This window comes from Anser cygnoides, chromosome 4 (assembly GCF_040182565.1).
Source record: "Anser cygnoides isolate HZ-2024a breed goose chromosome 4, Taihu_goose_T2T_genome, whole genome shotgun sequence".
NCBI lineage: Eukaryota > Metazoa > Chordata > Aves > Anseriformes > Anatidae > Anser > Anser cygnoides.
In genome coordinates this window covers 29,957,294-29,974,074 of record NC_089876.1, presented here as the reverse complement: position 1 = coordinate 29,974,074, position 16,781 = coordinate 29,957,294, and the positions used below count along the sequence as shown (strand labels likewise).

General features: G+C 42.3%; 1 long non-coding RNA gene across 1 annotated transcript in view; it reads right to left on the bottom strand.

The window, feature by feature from the left end:
• Positions 1–10,560, bottom strand: part of LOC106035217 (uncharacterized) — a 57,404-nt gene extending 46,844 nt beyond the window's left edge. Inside the window, exons 1-7 of the long non-coding RNA XR_010831066.1 lie at positions 10,313–10,560; positions 9,217–9,450; positions 7,641–8,023; positions 6,222–7,188; positions 4,723–4,860; positions 4,418–4,528; positions 541–3,326 (exon numbers count right to left, since the gene is read on the bottom strand). This is a non-coding gene — a long non-coding RNA (uncharacterized lncRNA). The remainder of the gene's footprint in view (positions 1–540; positions 3,327–4,417; positions 4,529–4,722; positions 4,861–6,221; positions 7,189–7,640; positions 8,024–9,216; positions 9,451–10,312) is intronic.
• Positions 10,561–16,781: the final 6,221 nt, after the last annotated feature.

Genomic DNA, 16,781 nt, shown 5'->3' with positions numbered 1-16,781 from the left:
TTTCATCTGTATACCAAACAATGCATTCCCAAGCAACATTAGCTTCTTAGAAGCTCCATATTGAAATAACTGCCTCAGTCAAAACCATATTTGGGGGGGGGGGGGGGGGTGCAAATTAGTGTTTTTTTTTTTTTTTTTTTCCTTCCTCTAAGTGATGGGGGAAAATTAGCTATGAGTAATCAGTGTTCTCAGCTAACAGCCCTCATGGGCAGCCACATTCCTACTAAAGATAATGCCTTGCCCTATTATTGTAGGCTACTGCAAGCCCTGTGGTACTAGGATTTAACAACTAAGCTCAGGGCAGCAAAATGTAGCTGTCACAACTTACTGAATTAACTAAGAGACACTGAAGTGTTTCTAAGTGCATAAAAACCTAAAAGGAAAAGGTGCCAAGCACAATGGAGCAGAAGACAAATCAAGCACAGGGTCTCTAAACTACTGGGAAACTGTCTTGAATTCACAGTCCCAAGGACCTTCTGCACTTCTGGGGTAGCTATAATTTCTGGCTACATCAGGAATAAAGTAGCTATTTGTCCTTACCTTGAACACACTTTGTGACCAAAAGAACTGGAAAGGTGTGCAGCAGTCGCTTGCTCTGGAACTCATGTCACTTAAGTCATTTTGCGAGACATATAGCAAATAACTGAGATGCATGTGGACAAGCATGAAAAGTTGCTAGACAGTCATCATCTTGGCATAAGCATACTACTGGAATAAGCGAGAGAACACAGCAGGAAAAGAGATACCATGACACCATTTATCTTCCTAAGTGCTTTTTAAGTAGAGCATTAACACTATTTCATTGTTGCCCTGAGTGCTTCAAAGGAAAGGAAAAACATATTAAGCCATCAACCAAAACGTTGAGTTTATTACACTCCTGTCAGAAATGCTCCCAAGCAAGTTTTCTGCGGTAACCTTAACAGTTCCAACTGAAACAAAAACATATTTACCTGAGCAGTCTGAAAAGCTACACGTTACTGTAAAGCAGTCACTGGCATAGGAAGCTGACACCACATGCATTCGTCTGGGTGTCTGCTGTCTGCAGTTTCAACTCATTTGAAACCATTCTTGGAAAGCAGATGAGGTCATGCAGTGACAGAACAGCACTACATCAGGAGCACCAAGACTCTCCAGAATATATTCTCTATAGACCATCCATTCCCCTCTCTACCATTGTGAGCAGCCTCTCACTTTTAGCTATCCAGCCCTTCATGATTACAAATTTTTAGATTAGAAATAACGTCGTTCCTTTGACTGCTCTTACCAGAAGCAAACTGCCATGTGGAGGGCTACTGCCTGCTGACAGAGCTGTAACAAGGACAGATGCTTAACTGAAATACTTCAATAGCACTGTGAAGATCAGACACATTATCAGTGTTTCATTTTTTAATCTTAATTCCTAAACGGATTCCAAAAATCCATATATACATCCTAAATGGCCTCTATAACACGTAAAGACCACTAAATCCATTCAGATAAACAGAGCTCCTTAATTACATTTCCAAGTGCTCTCAATCAAACAAGATCCACATTCCTAGTGTAGGATGGGCTTCAGCACTTTCTTAAAGAGACGATACCAATTTGCTTTAGATAATTTTGCCATAAATAGAAGACGACATTTGGACAGCCCTGGAAAATTAGTCTCTCCTTACCCCTGGAAGCATGACACTTTATACCTCACCTGTACTGACTCAAGATGCTCCCCATATCACAGGCATCATCAGCTTTCCCCCTTATTGCACAGCATTCATGGCACAGCTCTGCAATAACTCAGAAGCAAAGTACAGACTTAACTCAAGAGCAAAAATTCATGCAGGGGCTCAGAAACAGAAGCAAAGTGTCACTGACAGCAAAGCACAAGACAAATCCTACCTGACAAAAAAGCTGAAGTAGGTCTCAGCTTTTTTGGTCTATTTTCCAGCCAATCTGCTTGGCAAGCCAATGATGTACTCATGCTCTAAGCCTCAACCTGGCTGAAAAGCAGCACCATTACAAGTAAAGCTAATTTTAACCTGAAAAAGAATCATCTTGCAAGATAACATTAACCCAGAAGTTTCAGTGGATCAACTCTGTACATGACCTCAAAAACTGCAGTTTTATTATTGTATGAGGATAACCGCATTGTGTCTAAGATCTGTTTCTAACTAGTGCTACCTACATTATCCACTTATTTCACAAGCATTCATTCCAAATAGATGGTTAAAAGCAAGTAACCTGAAGCAGATCTGGTCAAGGGTAAGAAGCTTTAATATCAGCTGTGTAGAGGCCATTGCTGAAACCAGTATTTGTGTTCTGACATGCTTCTGCATCTGCATCTGTTCCCACACTGCTCTAGGCAAATGGGAAGCTTCACCAGTCTCAGGAACAAGCTCTGCGTAACACGTGATGTATAAAGTCAAATTTAAGACTTCTTACCTGCATACAGAAGGTAATAGAAAGCCAGCTGCATATATTACACATGCTACCTTAGTTTTAAGTTGTCAATACAGTGAATCTGCATTTAAGTGTATCTGATAAAGATACTAAATTAGATGACTGAATAACCATACTTGTACCTCCCAGGGCACTACCAGTGAAGATACTCCCAAACCAAAGTGCCTAGATAATTCACACAGACTGCCTCCTGTGGTGGTTTCACCCTGCTGGGCAGCTAAACTCCACACCACTCACTCACCCTCCTCAGAAGTACAGGGGAAGAAAATTCAACGAAAAAGGGCTCGAGGGTTAAGATAAGGACAGGGAGATCAGTCACCAATTACCATCACAGGCCAAACAGACTCAACAGAGACACAGTCCTTCCTGAAGTGATCCTGCATGGGCTTCCCACAGGCTGCAGCTCTTAAGAGCTGCTCTAATATGGGTCCCTACCACAGGGTCCATCCATCAGGAGCAAATCGCTCCAATATAGGTCCCCCACAAGCAGCAGCTCCCCCCATTATCACCTGTTCTTGCGTGGGCTCCTCTCCACAGTCTGCAGCTCGGGCCTGGGTCCTGCTGCTGCAGGGACTTTCCACAGGCCACAGCCTCCTTCAGGCCACATCCACCTGCTCCACCATGGGCCTCTACACAGGCTGCAGGGGAACTTCTCCTCCAAGCAACTGGAGCACCTCTTCCCCTCCTTTACTGACCTTTGTGTCTGCAGGGCTGTTTCTCTCTACATTTTCTTACTCCTCTCTCCCAGCTGCTGTTCCACAGTATTTCTTTCCATTCTTAAGTCTGCTCTCACCAAAGTGCAGCATTGCTCATTGCCACAGTCTTGGCCAGTAGCAGGACCCTTCTGGTGCCAGCTGGAACTGGTTCTTATCCAACATGGGGCAGCTTCTGGGCTTTTCTCAGAGAAAAAAATGTCTTTCATCTAGAAACTAGTCAGAAAAAGAATCAGGCACATGTACACCCATGACAGAGCTCAGGCAATCTCCAGGGAGTCATTTAAACCCAAGATTTAATGGTGCTCCTAGCCAACAGGCAGAGCTAGTGAGTAAAGGCACCAGGTAAGGCTTCTTAGGCCACTTAAGGCTTCTTAATGCCATCAGAGCTCCTACAAACTCAACTCCCAAGCTTTTCTGGCTCTTGTGAGGGTGTCTAGTGTGTGAACTACATAGGTCTGCTATACCCAGTCACTCAAAGAGCTATCAAGTGTCTAATGAAAGGAATCCTTTAAGGAAATGTTTTCACTATTTTGAGTGAAAAGAAATTAAAATCCTCAAACAGCACCTCATCACACCTCACAATACATGTTGCTAAAGAACATCCACAGACCCGTGTGATAAAACAACCAAGCAGACACTCAAAGCACATACTATTATGAATGTTTACATGCATTTACACTTTAAGCACATTTTGCCTTTGGAATTAAAAGCAGAATTACCTTGGCATCCAAAAGTGGGACTGACAAGAAGTTTTAGGTGCACATGACTGAAGTGCAGTATATCGAATACTTTCAGTTTTGAATATACATGTGTGTGAGCAAGTGATTTTGGATATTCTGCTCAGTAGAGTGCATTTTTCCAAGGAAATAAACCAAACAAATAAACAAACCCAACCCAGCATATGTAATATTGTTAAAAGTAGAAAACATGTATCTTGCTCTTGACATAGCTCTGTCTTGAGGAAAGGTACTTGGGCTATACTATTCAGCACTATTAAGATTTGACTGTCTTACAGGCTAACTGTGCAGTTGGAGTAAGTGTTGACCAGAGCCCTCCAAGCAAAAGTAAAATACGCCATGACTCAGTGCCAGTCATTCAGCACACCTGACTGATACTGTCACCATCACACGACTTCACAAGTTTCAAGTCCACCTTGATTTAATACCCTGCCACTGGGCCCTAGGATAAGGTGTGCTGGGAGCAGTACCAGCCAAAGAGCCATTATGCATTGCGTTAGTCACCTCTGCTTGTCAAAGAACCCCCCTCACCTCAGCGAAGAAAGGCAGTGCTGTGACTTGCAGGTTTTGTGAGGGGGCGTGCGGCCATGGCAGGAAGGTCTGTATTAGTCACATGAGACGAGCAACACATGGAGCAGCACACTGCACACAGAGCACAAGCAAGCGAAGTGGTCAGGAGGGAAGGCCATTGGCCGCGGCCCAAAACATCCCCTGCTGCGATGCAGGCACTGCCCTGCCTCCCAGGAGAACTCCCTGTGCACATAGGAAAGGTCCTGCGGCTGCTTCCCGGGGCACAGCCACCTGCGGGGAGGTGAGATGCGGTCCTGGGCTCTCACCTGGTCAGGAGCTGCACAGCATTGCAGTGCATCTGAGGCATATCCACAGATGGCCACACTCCGTGCCTCCACAGCACCCCCTGCCACCTCTCGTCCAGGCATCTCCTCAGCACTTGTTCCAGGGAAGCGCAGTAGAGTCTGGAAAAAAAAAAAAAAAAAAAGAAATCTCTCATTGTGGCAAGGAAGCAGGATGCAATGAGGAGGGCCCTGAATATTTCCACATGCGTTTTTTTCTGTGAATCCAAAGTTTTCAGATAAAAATAAAGTCCACGAGGGTCATTTATAGTCCCCCGAAAAGGAAAAAAACCTTCTAGTTCCAGAAGCTAGTGACATTTGCTTCAGCGGTGAAAATCAAGTGCCTAAACGGGGCCTACAGGAAAGCTGGGAGGGACTCCGTAACAGGGAGTGTAGCGTTAGTACAATGAATAATGGCTTTAAACTGAAAGAGGGTTGATTTAGGTTAGGTATAAGGAAAAATGTCTTTACTGTGAGGGTGCTGAGGCACCGGCACAGGCTGCCCAGAGAAGCTGTGGATGCCCCATCCCTGGAGGTGCTCAAGGCCAAGCTGGATGGGGCTTTGGGCAACCTGGTCTGGGAGGAGGTGTCCCTGCTCGTGGCAGGGCGGTGGAACTGGAAGAGCTTTAAGATCCCTCCCTACTCAACCCCTTCTGTGATTTACAAACAGAGCCCCCCTGCCCAGCAGGGTAGACCTCGGCAGGCTCCGGGCCACCTCTGCCGGAGCCGCAGCGACCTGCCAGCCTGCCCAGAACTGAGCTCACGGCGCGCCCCCAGCCCGCGGCGCTTTTCTCCCCGCTACCAAGTCCCTGCCGCGGCCACGGTGCAGCTGTGTGCCGCCGACGACCGCCAGAGGCCGCTCCCGGCCCAGGCCCAGCCCCCTGACAGAAGCCCTCGGCAGGGCCGGGAGCGGGACGCGGCAGCGCGGGCCGGGCACGCGGCGGCCGGCGGCCATTTTGTGTTCCCGCCCCGAGGGCCGCTGGCGAGGGCCGGGAGGGAGCTAAAATGGCGGCGAGGCAGCCCGGGGCACGCGGTCCCAGCGCCGACGAGCAGCGGTTGAGGAGGGGAGGCAGTAGTGTATCCTGAAACGGAAACAGAAGTACAAAATAAAAAGAGGAAATAGAAACACTACTCGTCTCCTCTTAATATTAACCTTTTCCATTGCTGTATTTCAGAGTAAGTGAATGTTTACATAAAAACCTTCATCATGGTCGGATTACAAAGATCCGCTTTTAAGCCATGTTTTAGTGGGATGACATTTTCTTCTAGGTTGTTTGGTGAACTCCAGACCACGCTGTCCCATTCCGATTGCTCTGAGGGATGTTTGCCATCCACCCCAAGATGCAAACAACATCAAACACTGTCCACCAGTTTATTATTTTTGTATTAAAAAAAAAGGAAAAAAACAGGAGTTAAGGGAGAGTGGTAGAAAAAGTTATCAAAATACAACCAGAGATGTCTTATGGATTGCAAAAGATACCCACCACCGCAAACCCAGACAGTAGCCCATCACCTTCGAAGGCGCAGCAGACAGTCCCCCACGTCCTGCCCAGCACTATCTTTCTATAGTGGCCCTGTTTTTTTTTTTTGCCTGGTTTCCACGGTAACAGCACATGGGCATTTCAGCACTATGCATGTTCTTACAGCGTTTGGTTGAGACCGCTGTCATGGTGCCGGGGGCCTCCCAGCGCGCAGCTGGCACAGGCAGTGTTCTCCCACCTGGCCTTCCGGCCTGGTCTGGCCCCAGCCATCAGTGAAGGGATGCGCTAGCTGTAGGATAGGGCTGTGTTGCTAGGCAGGGAACTCTGCAAACAATATGGGAGACGATAAATGCTGTCTTCCCCACACAGTAATATGAAATTAATGACATCATTATGCCTCAATTAAATCTCTCAGGCTTCCAGGAACATCTTTAGTTCTTCTAAAAGGTGACATCTCCCAACAATATTTCTTGGCCAAAGTTATGGGAAATAGCATGAATATGTTAACGATTTCTTGAAAATCTGATGAATATGTATGTTTTGATTGTATATGACCCCCATAGCTTAAACAACTCAGCGTGCATACTAAGGTGGAGTGATCCCATGTGTGTCTGGTGCTGCAATTAAGGAATTCCTGCTTTCTAAAACTCCAAATTGAGTTTTAGAGAGTTTCTTTGACCCACTTTTACGGTAACACCCCCACCCTGCTAGGAAGGCCTCAGCAAAACTGCCATCAAAACAAATGATGGTTAGTAAAACAGTCTTTTTGTAACAATAGACAAGGTTAATGCAGTTTGGAGATCTTGATTTTCAATACTCACACTCCCATACTCGGAGATTAATCTTCCTTTATCTCTTTACTTTGCCATTATGATGTCGATCTTTCCTTGCTGCCACTGCATTTGCCCTTCTTTTCTTCCTCTGTGCTCATATCACCACATGCGTAGGTGTTTACACAAAGGATGTCCTCCTGTCCTCCAAAAGGACAGAAAAGAGCCCAGATATGCTTGTTGTTTAAGAAGACAACATACACACGTCTGATCCAAGGGCATCAAATAATAGACAAACCCAGTGAAAGCTTTCATGCACTTCCAGTTCTTAACTGATGTCACTATTAACAGCTAACTGTTATTTTTCATTAACGTTTATTTTAAATCTAAAAGTCCTGTCTTCCTAGCCTAAATCAAAGTGCTTTCACCCCCACCCCAATGTAGTTACTTCTACATTACTGCCAAATCACATCTCAATCAACTTCATGTTTGGCTGAACAAGTTGAATCCCACTTTAAGACCCCATGGATATAATCAGAACTTGAAAAAGTAGCATTCCTTGTTAATGCATTTGTGACAATAAAATAGTAGTGTGCTTGATAATTATTTTTGTTTTACAGCAAGGCTCTGAAACATTCTGAGACAGCGATACCTGAAGATGAAGTTGGGCACAGTTTCCTCTCAGCATCAGTGGGATTGTCTTGAAGATGAAAAATTCCCAGACAAGCTCTGCTGTCACTCCTTGCCCCACACACCTTCTGAGGCGATTAACCAGCAAACCCCCTAACTGTAGGAAAGGGATAGGGAAGACTATCCAGGCTAAGCTTGTTAAAAGTAAAATTGTTCCATGCCTTGTTCTTTCCAAACATTAGTTAATGCCATGAATTCAGTTCATCAAAATGACACAATGCTTCACATCAGTCTAAGCACAGAGCAAAACAGGAGGAATCCCAAACATGACTGGATCCAAGAAGTGCTCTAGGAATGCAGATGATGGAACAGGTACAGGAACAATGAATTCTAAGCGGAGTTGGTCTACAAAAGAAAGAGCGGGAAAAATGGTTTAGTAATACAGCTGATGAGCAGCAAGGTAGACTCTGTAGAACTGTTAGCTGATTTGGTATTGCTGAGCTGGGGAGGCTGTCTGATAAGAAGATGCTGCTTCTATTTCAACTTGATGCCGTTTTGGGAATATTTCAGGATGTGCATTACCATGTACCAAAAAAGAGGATTTAACTTCTTTAAAGCTAGAAAGCTGCCTGGGAGGGAAGGAGGGAATTAACAGAAAGAGCAGCTGGTCTATTGGAAGTCTCCAAGTCTTTTTCAGTGCTTGAGTTCTCTCTTTTCTGCAGTGTGCTGTGATCTGGACTATAAGAGAAAAACTGGGAGCCACTATCTCAAGTTCTGGGGAGTTCTATGGATTATGCTTTGAGAAGTGCGAAAGAGGTGTTCAGCAGAGAGCTTTCGATGTTACTGGGCTATTGCACGCAGTCCTGTGATGACAGAGGTCTCGAGCCAGCGGTGAGTTTGGCCTCTCTTGCTCCTTTATTGCTGGCAGTGATCCACACAGCCAGTCCCATCTCCTGTACTGTGTTAGGACTCCAAGCACATGCCAGTAGCTAAACAACTGTCTTGCTGGGAGGGGGGAAGGTGTGTGTACAATGGAGATACTTGGCATAAAGATGCTACCTACAAGGCAGTGTAGAAAGTTTGTTATATTGATGACCCCTGCCCTAGGGATTTTACATGTCTGGCTGTGCTGTTCCCTACAATTTCCTTATGCTGAACACTGATAGTGATGTCAAGAGCTGTTGTATAAGCGTGGAAGTGCACTGCAAATTTCAAAATCATCTTCACTCTTAAAAAGGCATCAAGAGCTTTTCAGTCTCCAATTCAAGGCAGTAACGTTATTCTAGAAACACAATTCAGATGAAAAGCAAATGCTATGTTATCTTAACTTTTACAGACTTGAGGTATTTTCAAGTATCTCATGCAAAGAAGAACACTTCCATAATCACATAAAACACTTCCCAGATCCATTTTAGTATGCTCAGAAATAAATAAACAGTTGACTGCTCTGTGGAATCGTGTTCCAGGCGAAAAAATCCGGGGACCCGGAGCTCCGGAGCTCCAGGGCTCCCCTTGCCTTTTGGGACAGCAACTGTCTTCTCAACCCCCTTTTTCCCCATTAGTTTTTGTTGTTTGTTTTGTTTTTGTAACTCACTTACCTGTGAGTCTAGTTTCAATGTGGATTTTCTATCCTTTTTCCTGATATCCTCTTCGTGCTGACATTGCGCCAGCCACGGGGTACCATGGGCTGTGTACCCAATCTGTCATCTTCCTTGCACAGAAAGACGCTTACCCCGATACCTCAGACACTGGTTTGTACAGGTGGGGAGGAATCTAAGTTCTCTAATTTGGTGGACCTCTTCCAGAGGTTTTTCCACAGGAAAGATGCAGGCCTGTAGGGAAGAGGAGAGACTTTCTTCATACTGCCAGGGTTTTTTAACTTATTCATCCACCCTGGGTTTCTCATGGTCTTTCCAGTGGAGTTGCCCCGCTCTAGATGCTCGTAACTACCCTGCCTCAGGACAGATCTCTGGGTGACACTCTTGAGTATTTGTTTAACCTTAGACAAAACCTGAAGTGTATTCAGGAGACATAACGATAAGTACATGCTGGTCTGAACATCTCAAGGGGAGTCAAAGTTTTGGAAAGCTACCATAACACTCCTGGAGGACAAGAAGGGGAGAGCAAACAAGTGGGAAAAAAACACCTTCCTGTAACCCTACCTCAGAAACTATTAACAACTACACCTTTCACACTTTCTTCAGGGAGCCAGTCTACAGAGGGGTTGGGGTAAACATCCAACAATAGTTTCTTTCTTTAAAGTTATCTCCTTGAAGCTATAATTTCTGGTAATCTAAAGGCTTCTGACTTGCATATTGTGAAAACGGCATTTCTTTTATGAACAGCACATTCTCACAATTTCCACTTAGTGAAAGTAACAATAGTGCCACCAGTATTTATCCAAATCTGTTTCTACTACCACTAGACATAATTTGAGTTCACATTAAGGCACCTTTTTCACACAGCCTGTTGTTCAGTTTTAACAAATACTTAAGAACATTCTTCAAAGTCAGGCTCACCTGTAAGCACTGGAGCTTCTGAGATTTTTTTTTTATATTATTATTACTATTTTATTTTTAAGGGCTGGAAGGAGAGCTTAGAATCCACGTAAGTAATTTCACTGAAAACAGACAAAGTGAAGGAAGTACTCAAACTCCTCAACATTAAACAACTGTAGAACCCAGGAACACTTACCTGCCAGCTTCTGAACTTGAGTCACTTCTAAACTACTTCACAGTGAAGTCGTGCCACCAGGGTTTTACTGTACTGAGAAGGCACCACCAACATAGCTAGCTCATAGAGTCACTAAAACTATTTCACAGAGGTGGTAGAAAACACAAAGAAAAAGCAGCCTACTGAGCCCATTTCACCACAGTAGAAAAGCACCGTAGATAACCCAAACCTCAAACTCCCCTGGGGATACAATTCCCTATCCCTCCTCATGCTTCCTATATAGCAAAGGTCAAATGATCCACACCTGGCAGATTTCACTTAACAAGGCTGGAGCCAAGAGACCTTGTGGAATAGGCTCATCTACCTGACTTCAGTCTTTTAAGGCCAATTGCTCCTTATCAGTAATAGAAATAACTTGACAAGGGGCTTAGTGGTTAGAGTTGACCTAATGAATTAACTACAAAAGGTGCGCAAGGGTCATGTTTCTGTTAGTCATTCTGTGAGGAGAATTAGTACAGAGCCTGTTAAAATAAATAAATAAATAAATACAAGAAATACAAGAGAAAAGAAAATGACCTTAAAGGCAAAATTGCTATCATAGATTTTCATCTGTCTAGTCACGACAGGTAAAGACTATAGCAATCAGAATTACTTTTCTTGACATTAATGTTATTTAAATTTGTTTTTCTGAGATCTCTTCTTTATGTTGGACTTTTCAAAATTTAGCCCCGTGACCTCTGACTACACTATTTACTTTGGCTGCGTATAAGCTATCACGTATAAATGCCAGGTTCCAGATCCTCACTCACTGTTCAGATCAAGGCCTGGGCTGAAGGTTTGGGCTTTAATTTGGTTACATGCCTACATTGCTGTTTCCTGGCAGGTCATGGGAAGAAGATCGGCTGGCTTGGGGGAGCTTATGTACACATGGCTTTTAGGCTGCAGCCAAAGTGTTCCTCTAGATCTGGAAGTTTGAGGAGGGTTGCAGTCTCCAAGCTCAGATACAACCACATATTAGTCTGGCGCAACTGATTTTTGTGTTCCTTGCACTAGCTGTTCCTTCACCTCCTCTTCAGAGACAAGGACATGCGTCTCTTTCGTGCTCCTTTGTTAGTAAACAAACTGGGATAGATTAAAGCCTCTTTCTTCAAGGCAGTAAGATACTGGGCTATAAAGATGGTGAAGGGCCTAGAGGGGAAGACGTATGAGGAGCGGCTGAGGTCACTTGGCCTATTCAGCCTGCAAAAGGGGAGGCTGAGGGGAGACCTCATCACGGTCTACAGCTTCCTCACGAGGGGGAGTGGAGGGGCAGGCGCTGATCTATTCTCTTTAATCACCAGTGACAGGACCCACGGGAATGGTGTCAAGCTGAGGCAGCGAGGTTTAGGCTAGACATCAGGAAGAGGTTCTTCACTGAGAGGGTGGTTGCACACTGGAACAGGCTCCCCAGGGAAGTAGTCACTGCACCAAGCCTCTTGGAGTTTAAGAAGCATTTGGACTGTGCACTTAGTCACATGGTCTGAATTTTTGGGTAGACCTGTGTGGTGCCAGAAGCTGGACTTGATGATCCTTACGGGACCATTCCAGCTCAGGCTATTCTATGATTCTATACCCGCCTTTGGTTTCAGCGAGAATTCAGGCCCTCACAACTGAAGTTTCTTCCGGATGGTGCTTCTTCTGAATAAGATAATTTCATTTCCCATTTGAAGACTTACAAGGATGTAATAACAAAAGCAAAGGCATGAAACAGTACCTGAGGCATAGGCTACTTTTCAGCCTGCAACAGGCTATAGGTATGATATTATCATTTTGGACAAATATGATCTACGTAATGTGAAGTGTTCCGGCATGCTTACAGTCTGCCAAAGGCCAGAAAATGGGACCTTCATTTTAAGACTGTATGGAAAAGAAAACAAAAACAACAGCAACGGAGAAGGAACTTTTCCTTCATCTAAATTTTATTATTATTTTGCAACTCCTTCAGGTGTCCACGAGGAATTTTGCCCCTCCCCCCCCCCCAAAAAAAAAAACATATTGGCATAGAAGTATAATTTCAGATTTCAGTTCACACCAGAAGACATTCTTCTCACTGAAGTACAGTTAAGCCCCACAAAGTGCCAAAAATCCTGCCCAAAAGTAATGTATTTAGAAGTTAGTTTTACATGTTGGCGTTATTTACTTGTCTTGTCTTGCATTCAGGGCTTGATCTATCTGGGGGGTATAATGGGATATGCTGTGCAAGATTGTTTGGTTGTATGACTGACAACATGACTTGAAAATTTTGAACTGTTTGTATAGAAGCAAAATACAGAAGAGTACACTATCCCCAAGGGAAACGTAGAAACTACCTGTTGCTTCTCAGATTTAAAGTTTAAAGGTGTAAGCATCTGTTAAGGTGTAAGAAAAAGTGTAATCAGCTGTTTGAGCACAATTCTTATGTATACATGAACATTTTCCTCTCCACTTTCCAACTTGGAGTGCAACATTTTTCATCGTACTCTTAGATGAGGATTCTGATTCTAACACTGGTTCCTAGTGCAAATTTCCAGAGAAGAGAGAAGCAAACCAGTCCTGACTGCTTTGAATGAGATGGAGATCACAAACAAATGTAAATGAAGAAAATAAACCTGTAGGAATGTTTTCAACTAATTGTCATTGTCTAAAAGCTTTAAATTGGTTGAATCCTTGAAAGTTAATTACTGTAAACTCCGGTTGCATCACTGAATTTGAAGTAGTAAGATAGACTTGCACCACTGCAGAGCCTCGGTCACAGTTTAAATCGGCACTGCCTCTAACTTCACAAGAATGAAGGAGAAAAGCACATCTTTCTACCTTGTCAGCTACTGGCAGACCTAGAGAAAGAAAAAACAAAAGTTGTTAAAATTAAAAAGTAATTTATTTTTTTTTAGGACATTTCACCGAATATGTAATGTGGAGTAGTAACCAGACAACAAATGAAAGGGAAGATGAAACAGTAGAAGGTACTTGCATGGCCTTAATTTACATGGCAATTGACAACAACCACAATCTGCAATGATTTCTAAGTGCCTTACACCATTCACCCCTGAGACAGAAAAATGGGATTCCCATACCATGTAAGGGGAGTGCAATCCCTCTGAAAATACGAGAGTCTGGGGTACGCAACTGAATACTGAAAACCTTAAGACTAGGCAGCACCAAAGTCAACTGAGAAGGGAGGATGAGTCTCTCTGGATGTTTACATAACAGAAAGGAAAGTCAGATTTTAGGCCAAAGCAACTGTTTTTAGAGACAGGCTGGGAACTAGTTCTTTTCAAGCCAGGGACAATTTCAGCATCCTCAAAGCTAAAGAAGCAGTTGACTGCTCTGTGGAATCGTGTTCCAAGCGAAAAAATCCTAGGGACCAGATCTGGGGACCAATTTATCCACTGTGGAGCCAATTCATCCACTGTGGATTCCTCGTGGTCTTTCCAGTGGAGCTGTCCCCGCTCTAGATGCCTGCCCATATCCTCCCACTCTCCCTGCCACTCCCAACTACCCTGCCTCAGGACAGATCTCTGGATGACACTCTTGAGTATTTGTTTAACCTTAGACAAAACCTGAAGTGTATTCAGGAGACATAACGATAAGAACATGCTGGTCTGAACATCCCAAGGATAGTCGAAGTTTTTAAAAGCTACCATAACACTCCTGGAGGAGAAGAAAGGGAGAGTGAACCTTGTGTATTTAATATATAAAAAGATGGGAATTATTTTCTTATGGATACTATGCAATATGTTTGTAAAACTGCAATATTACCAAAATTACAAAAGCTGTGCTTTTCTACTCTGTTGCTTTATGTATAACAAATCTTTTTTCTATTTAACAGATTGTCTGTCTTATAATTGTAGATAACATTATTCAAAAGCAGTACACTGAAACTTTAAGATTTTTTATTTCATTTTCCTTGGATTTTTTATTTTATGCTAATAATAGCAAGGTTTTGGAAGTTTGAAATTTTTTTCCTTTGGAAGACAGAAATTTTACAACGTGTAATTAACATAGTCCGTTTGAAATCTCTCCGTCTTTCTTTCATTTGATTGTAGCATATTCACCTGGTGCTACTATATAACGACAAATAAATGTGATCTATAAAATAGGAAACATAATCAGAACTCATTTCAAGAATAATTGAATGGAAAACTTTCCATTCCTCCAAGAGTGAGAGGAAGATGTAGGATAGCTGATGAAAAGTGTTAGTTTTTCTGTATATTTATATTTATTTTTTGCATTCTTCTATCTACATTAGGTGTATGGTAATGGCTTTTCTTTTCACGTTTTTCTCCTCACACACAATATTTATTTTATTAAAGTTTTATAGCAAAAGTATTTTTGAAAACAGAAATGTATACTGTTGTGAAGAAAACCAAAATCTGAAGACATATAGGTTTTATTTCTGCATCAGCTTTACTAAAGTTAAGACTTAGAGTCCTGTATCTCATGGACTGTAAAAGTATATTACTCTGCTCAGGTTCCTTTGTACCCTGCCAGAATAAACATAAGCTGTATGTTTAAACTGCACCAATTTACAAGCCACTTGGCAATTACACAGTCATGTAAAAGGTCTTGTAGTGATCTCGTCAATGTGAACAAATCCTACCTACATTTAAATTGTATAGTGTGATTCTGCTAACCATGTAGCCTTGCATATACCTCTGGCAAAAAGCAGAGTAAGCATGTGGGTGGTTTGTTCGCACTAAGCTACTTGATGCCATGTTATGATTTTAGCAATATCCACAGTAGCCAAACAATAGCTAGCTGATAATGCCTAAAAAATTGTATTTTCTGTACAAGAGCAGTGGTGTAGACCTATGCAGGTCCTGCTAAGCCTCATGTGACTAATACACAATAGCTGATACAGCAAGAGAAATTACTCTTAGCCGTTTTATTCAGGATTGGACAAGCCCAACCCAGGAAGAGCTAAATGACACACACACACACACACACACACAAACACACACAAATAATGGAAAGTTTAGTGAAGAAAAAAACCATAAACATTATGTTGATTCAACACAGTCCATATTGAGACTACAATTTAATACAATTTATTTTTTTGTGTAAAAATAAGGTCTCCTTTGGAACTTTGATCTTTAACCAATACATTTCTTATACAGGCCAGAACCAGGACAAGTTTCGGAACAGCCAAGGAAAAAGCATATATTCTGGGCTTGGTCTGATTCAAGTCAGTGTTACATATACTACCAATAAGACTAACCTAGTTATCTGAGGGAAAAAAATGGAATAAGAAAGTTTCCGTCAGTTTTGAGAAAACTTTTAAACATTAAATCTTTTAAGGGCATCTTTTAAGTTGACCCTCTGAAGGAATGTCCTGCTCTTCCAATTTCTCTAGTTCTGAAGTGTTTAAGTACTTAGGCCATTTATATTATCAAAAAAGTCTGGCCTTTGGCTTAGCCAAGTTCACTGAATGCATGACTTGATCTGAGAAAAAAAGGTGCCTTTTTATCACATGTATACTTCAGTGTTGGTGAGACCTGTGAGAGAGAAATTCAGCTTCCAGCATAATCTAGAGCATATTAAAGAGTAGGACTTATGCATAAGAGAATCATTCCTTAAAATCAGATATCATATTTTCTGTGCTTAATGTACTTTGGGAGCTTGCATAGTCATTCTGCAGCCCTGAGAGATCTTCATTCTAGCACAATAACCTATTTCTGAGTATTCTGTTTCAGAACTGTTCCGAAAAATGCATTATTGTTTTCTTTCCAGCTGATATTTATTCAGTTTTCTTACCTAAAATTCTGCAGCAGTTAGTGAAAGCAAAATCCTCCCCCTTGGCCGCCACCAACTCGTACCTTTTCAGCTGAGCTCCAGCAGTTCCCCTTAGCCTCCTTCTTTCTTCCCAAACCACAAAAGTATAGGCACCAGAAAGGATTTTGCTAAGTCTCTTTATCAGGTTTCTGTGTAACTTACTGGAACTGTATCAAAGGGGAAATTTATATCAAATAGGAAGATTATTTGCTTAGTGTAAACATAAGTTATATAAGAAGGAAACAAACACAGGTAAATACCAATTTTAGCTCAACTTACTAGAGTGAATAGTGAAAGATTTGGGATTACGAAGTCCTTAGTATTTTTCTTTATTTATTTCAAATAACGTTTATCATTTAATGAATGTATTTAAAATACCATAAAAGAAATATGCAAACCATACTATCCTATTAACATTTTCATTTTTTGAAAATACAACAGAGAAGTAATCACTGAACTCATTGTTTCCCCTCTCTACTAATGTATTCATTTACTTCAACAAATTTGAGTGAATAAATACAACCTAAAATGTTACATAGTGAAAATCTAACTATTAAAAAAAATACTAGAACCAGAAGATATTGTTCTTATAGGTCACGGGTGACATTCTCATTCATCCTAGGTTCTTTTACAACAGCATGCTTTTCTGTTGTTTTGTGTGATCTTTGGGAGATTGGGAGCCCCTGATGATGAAGGAAAT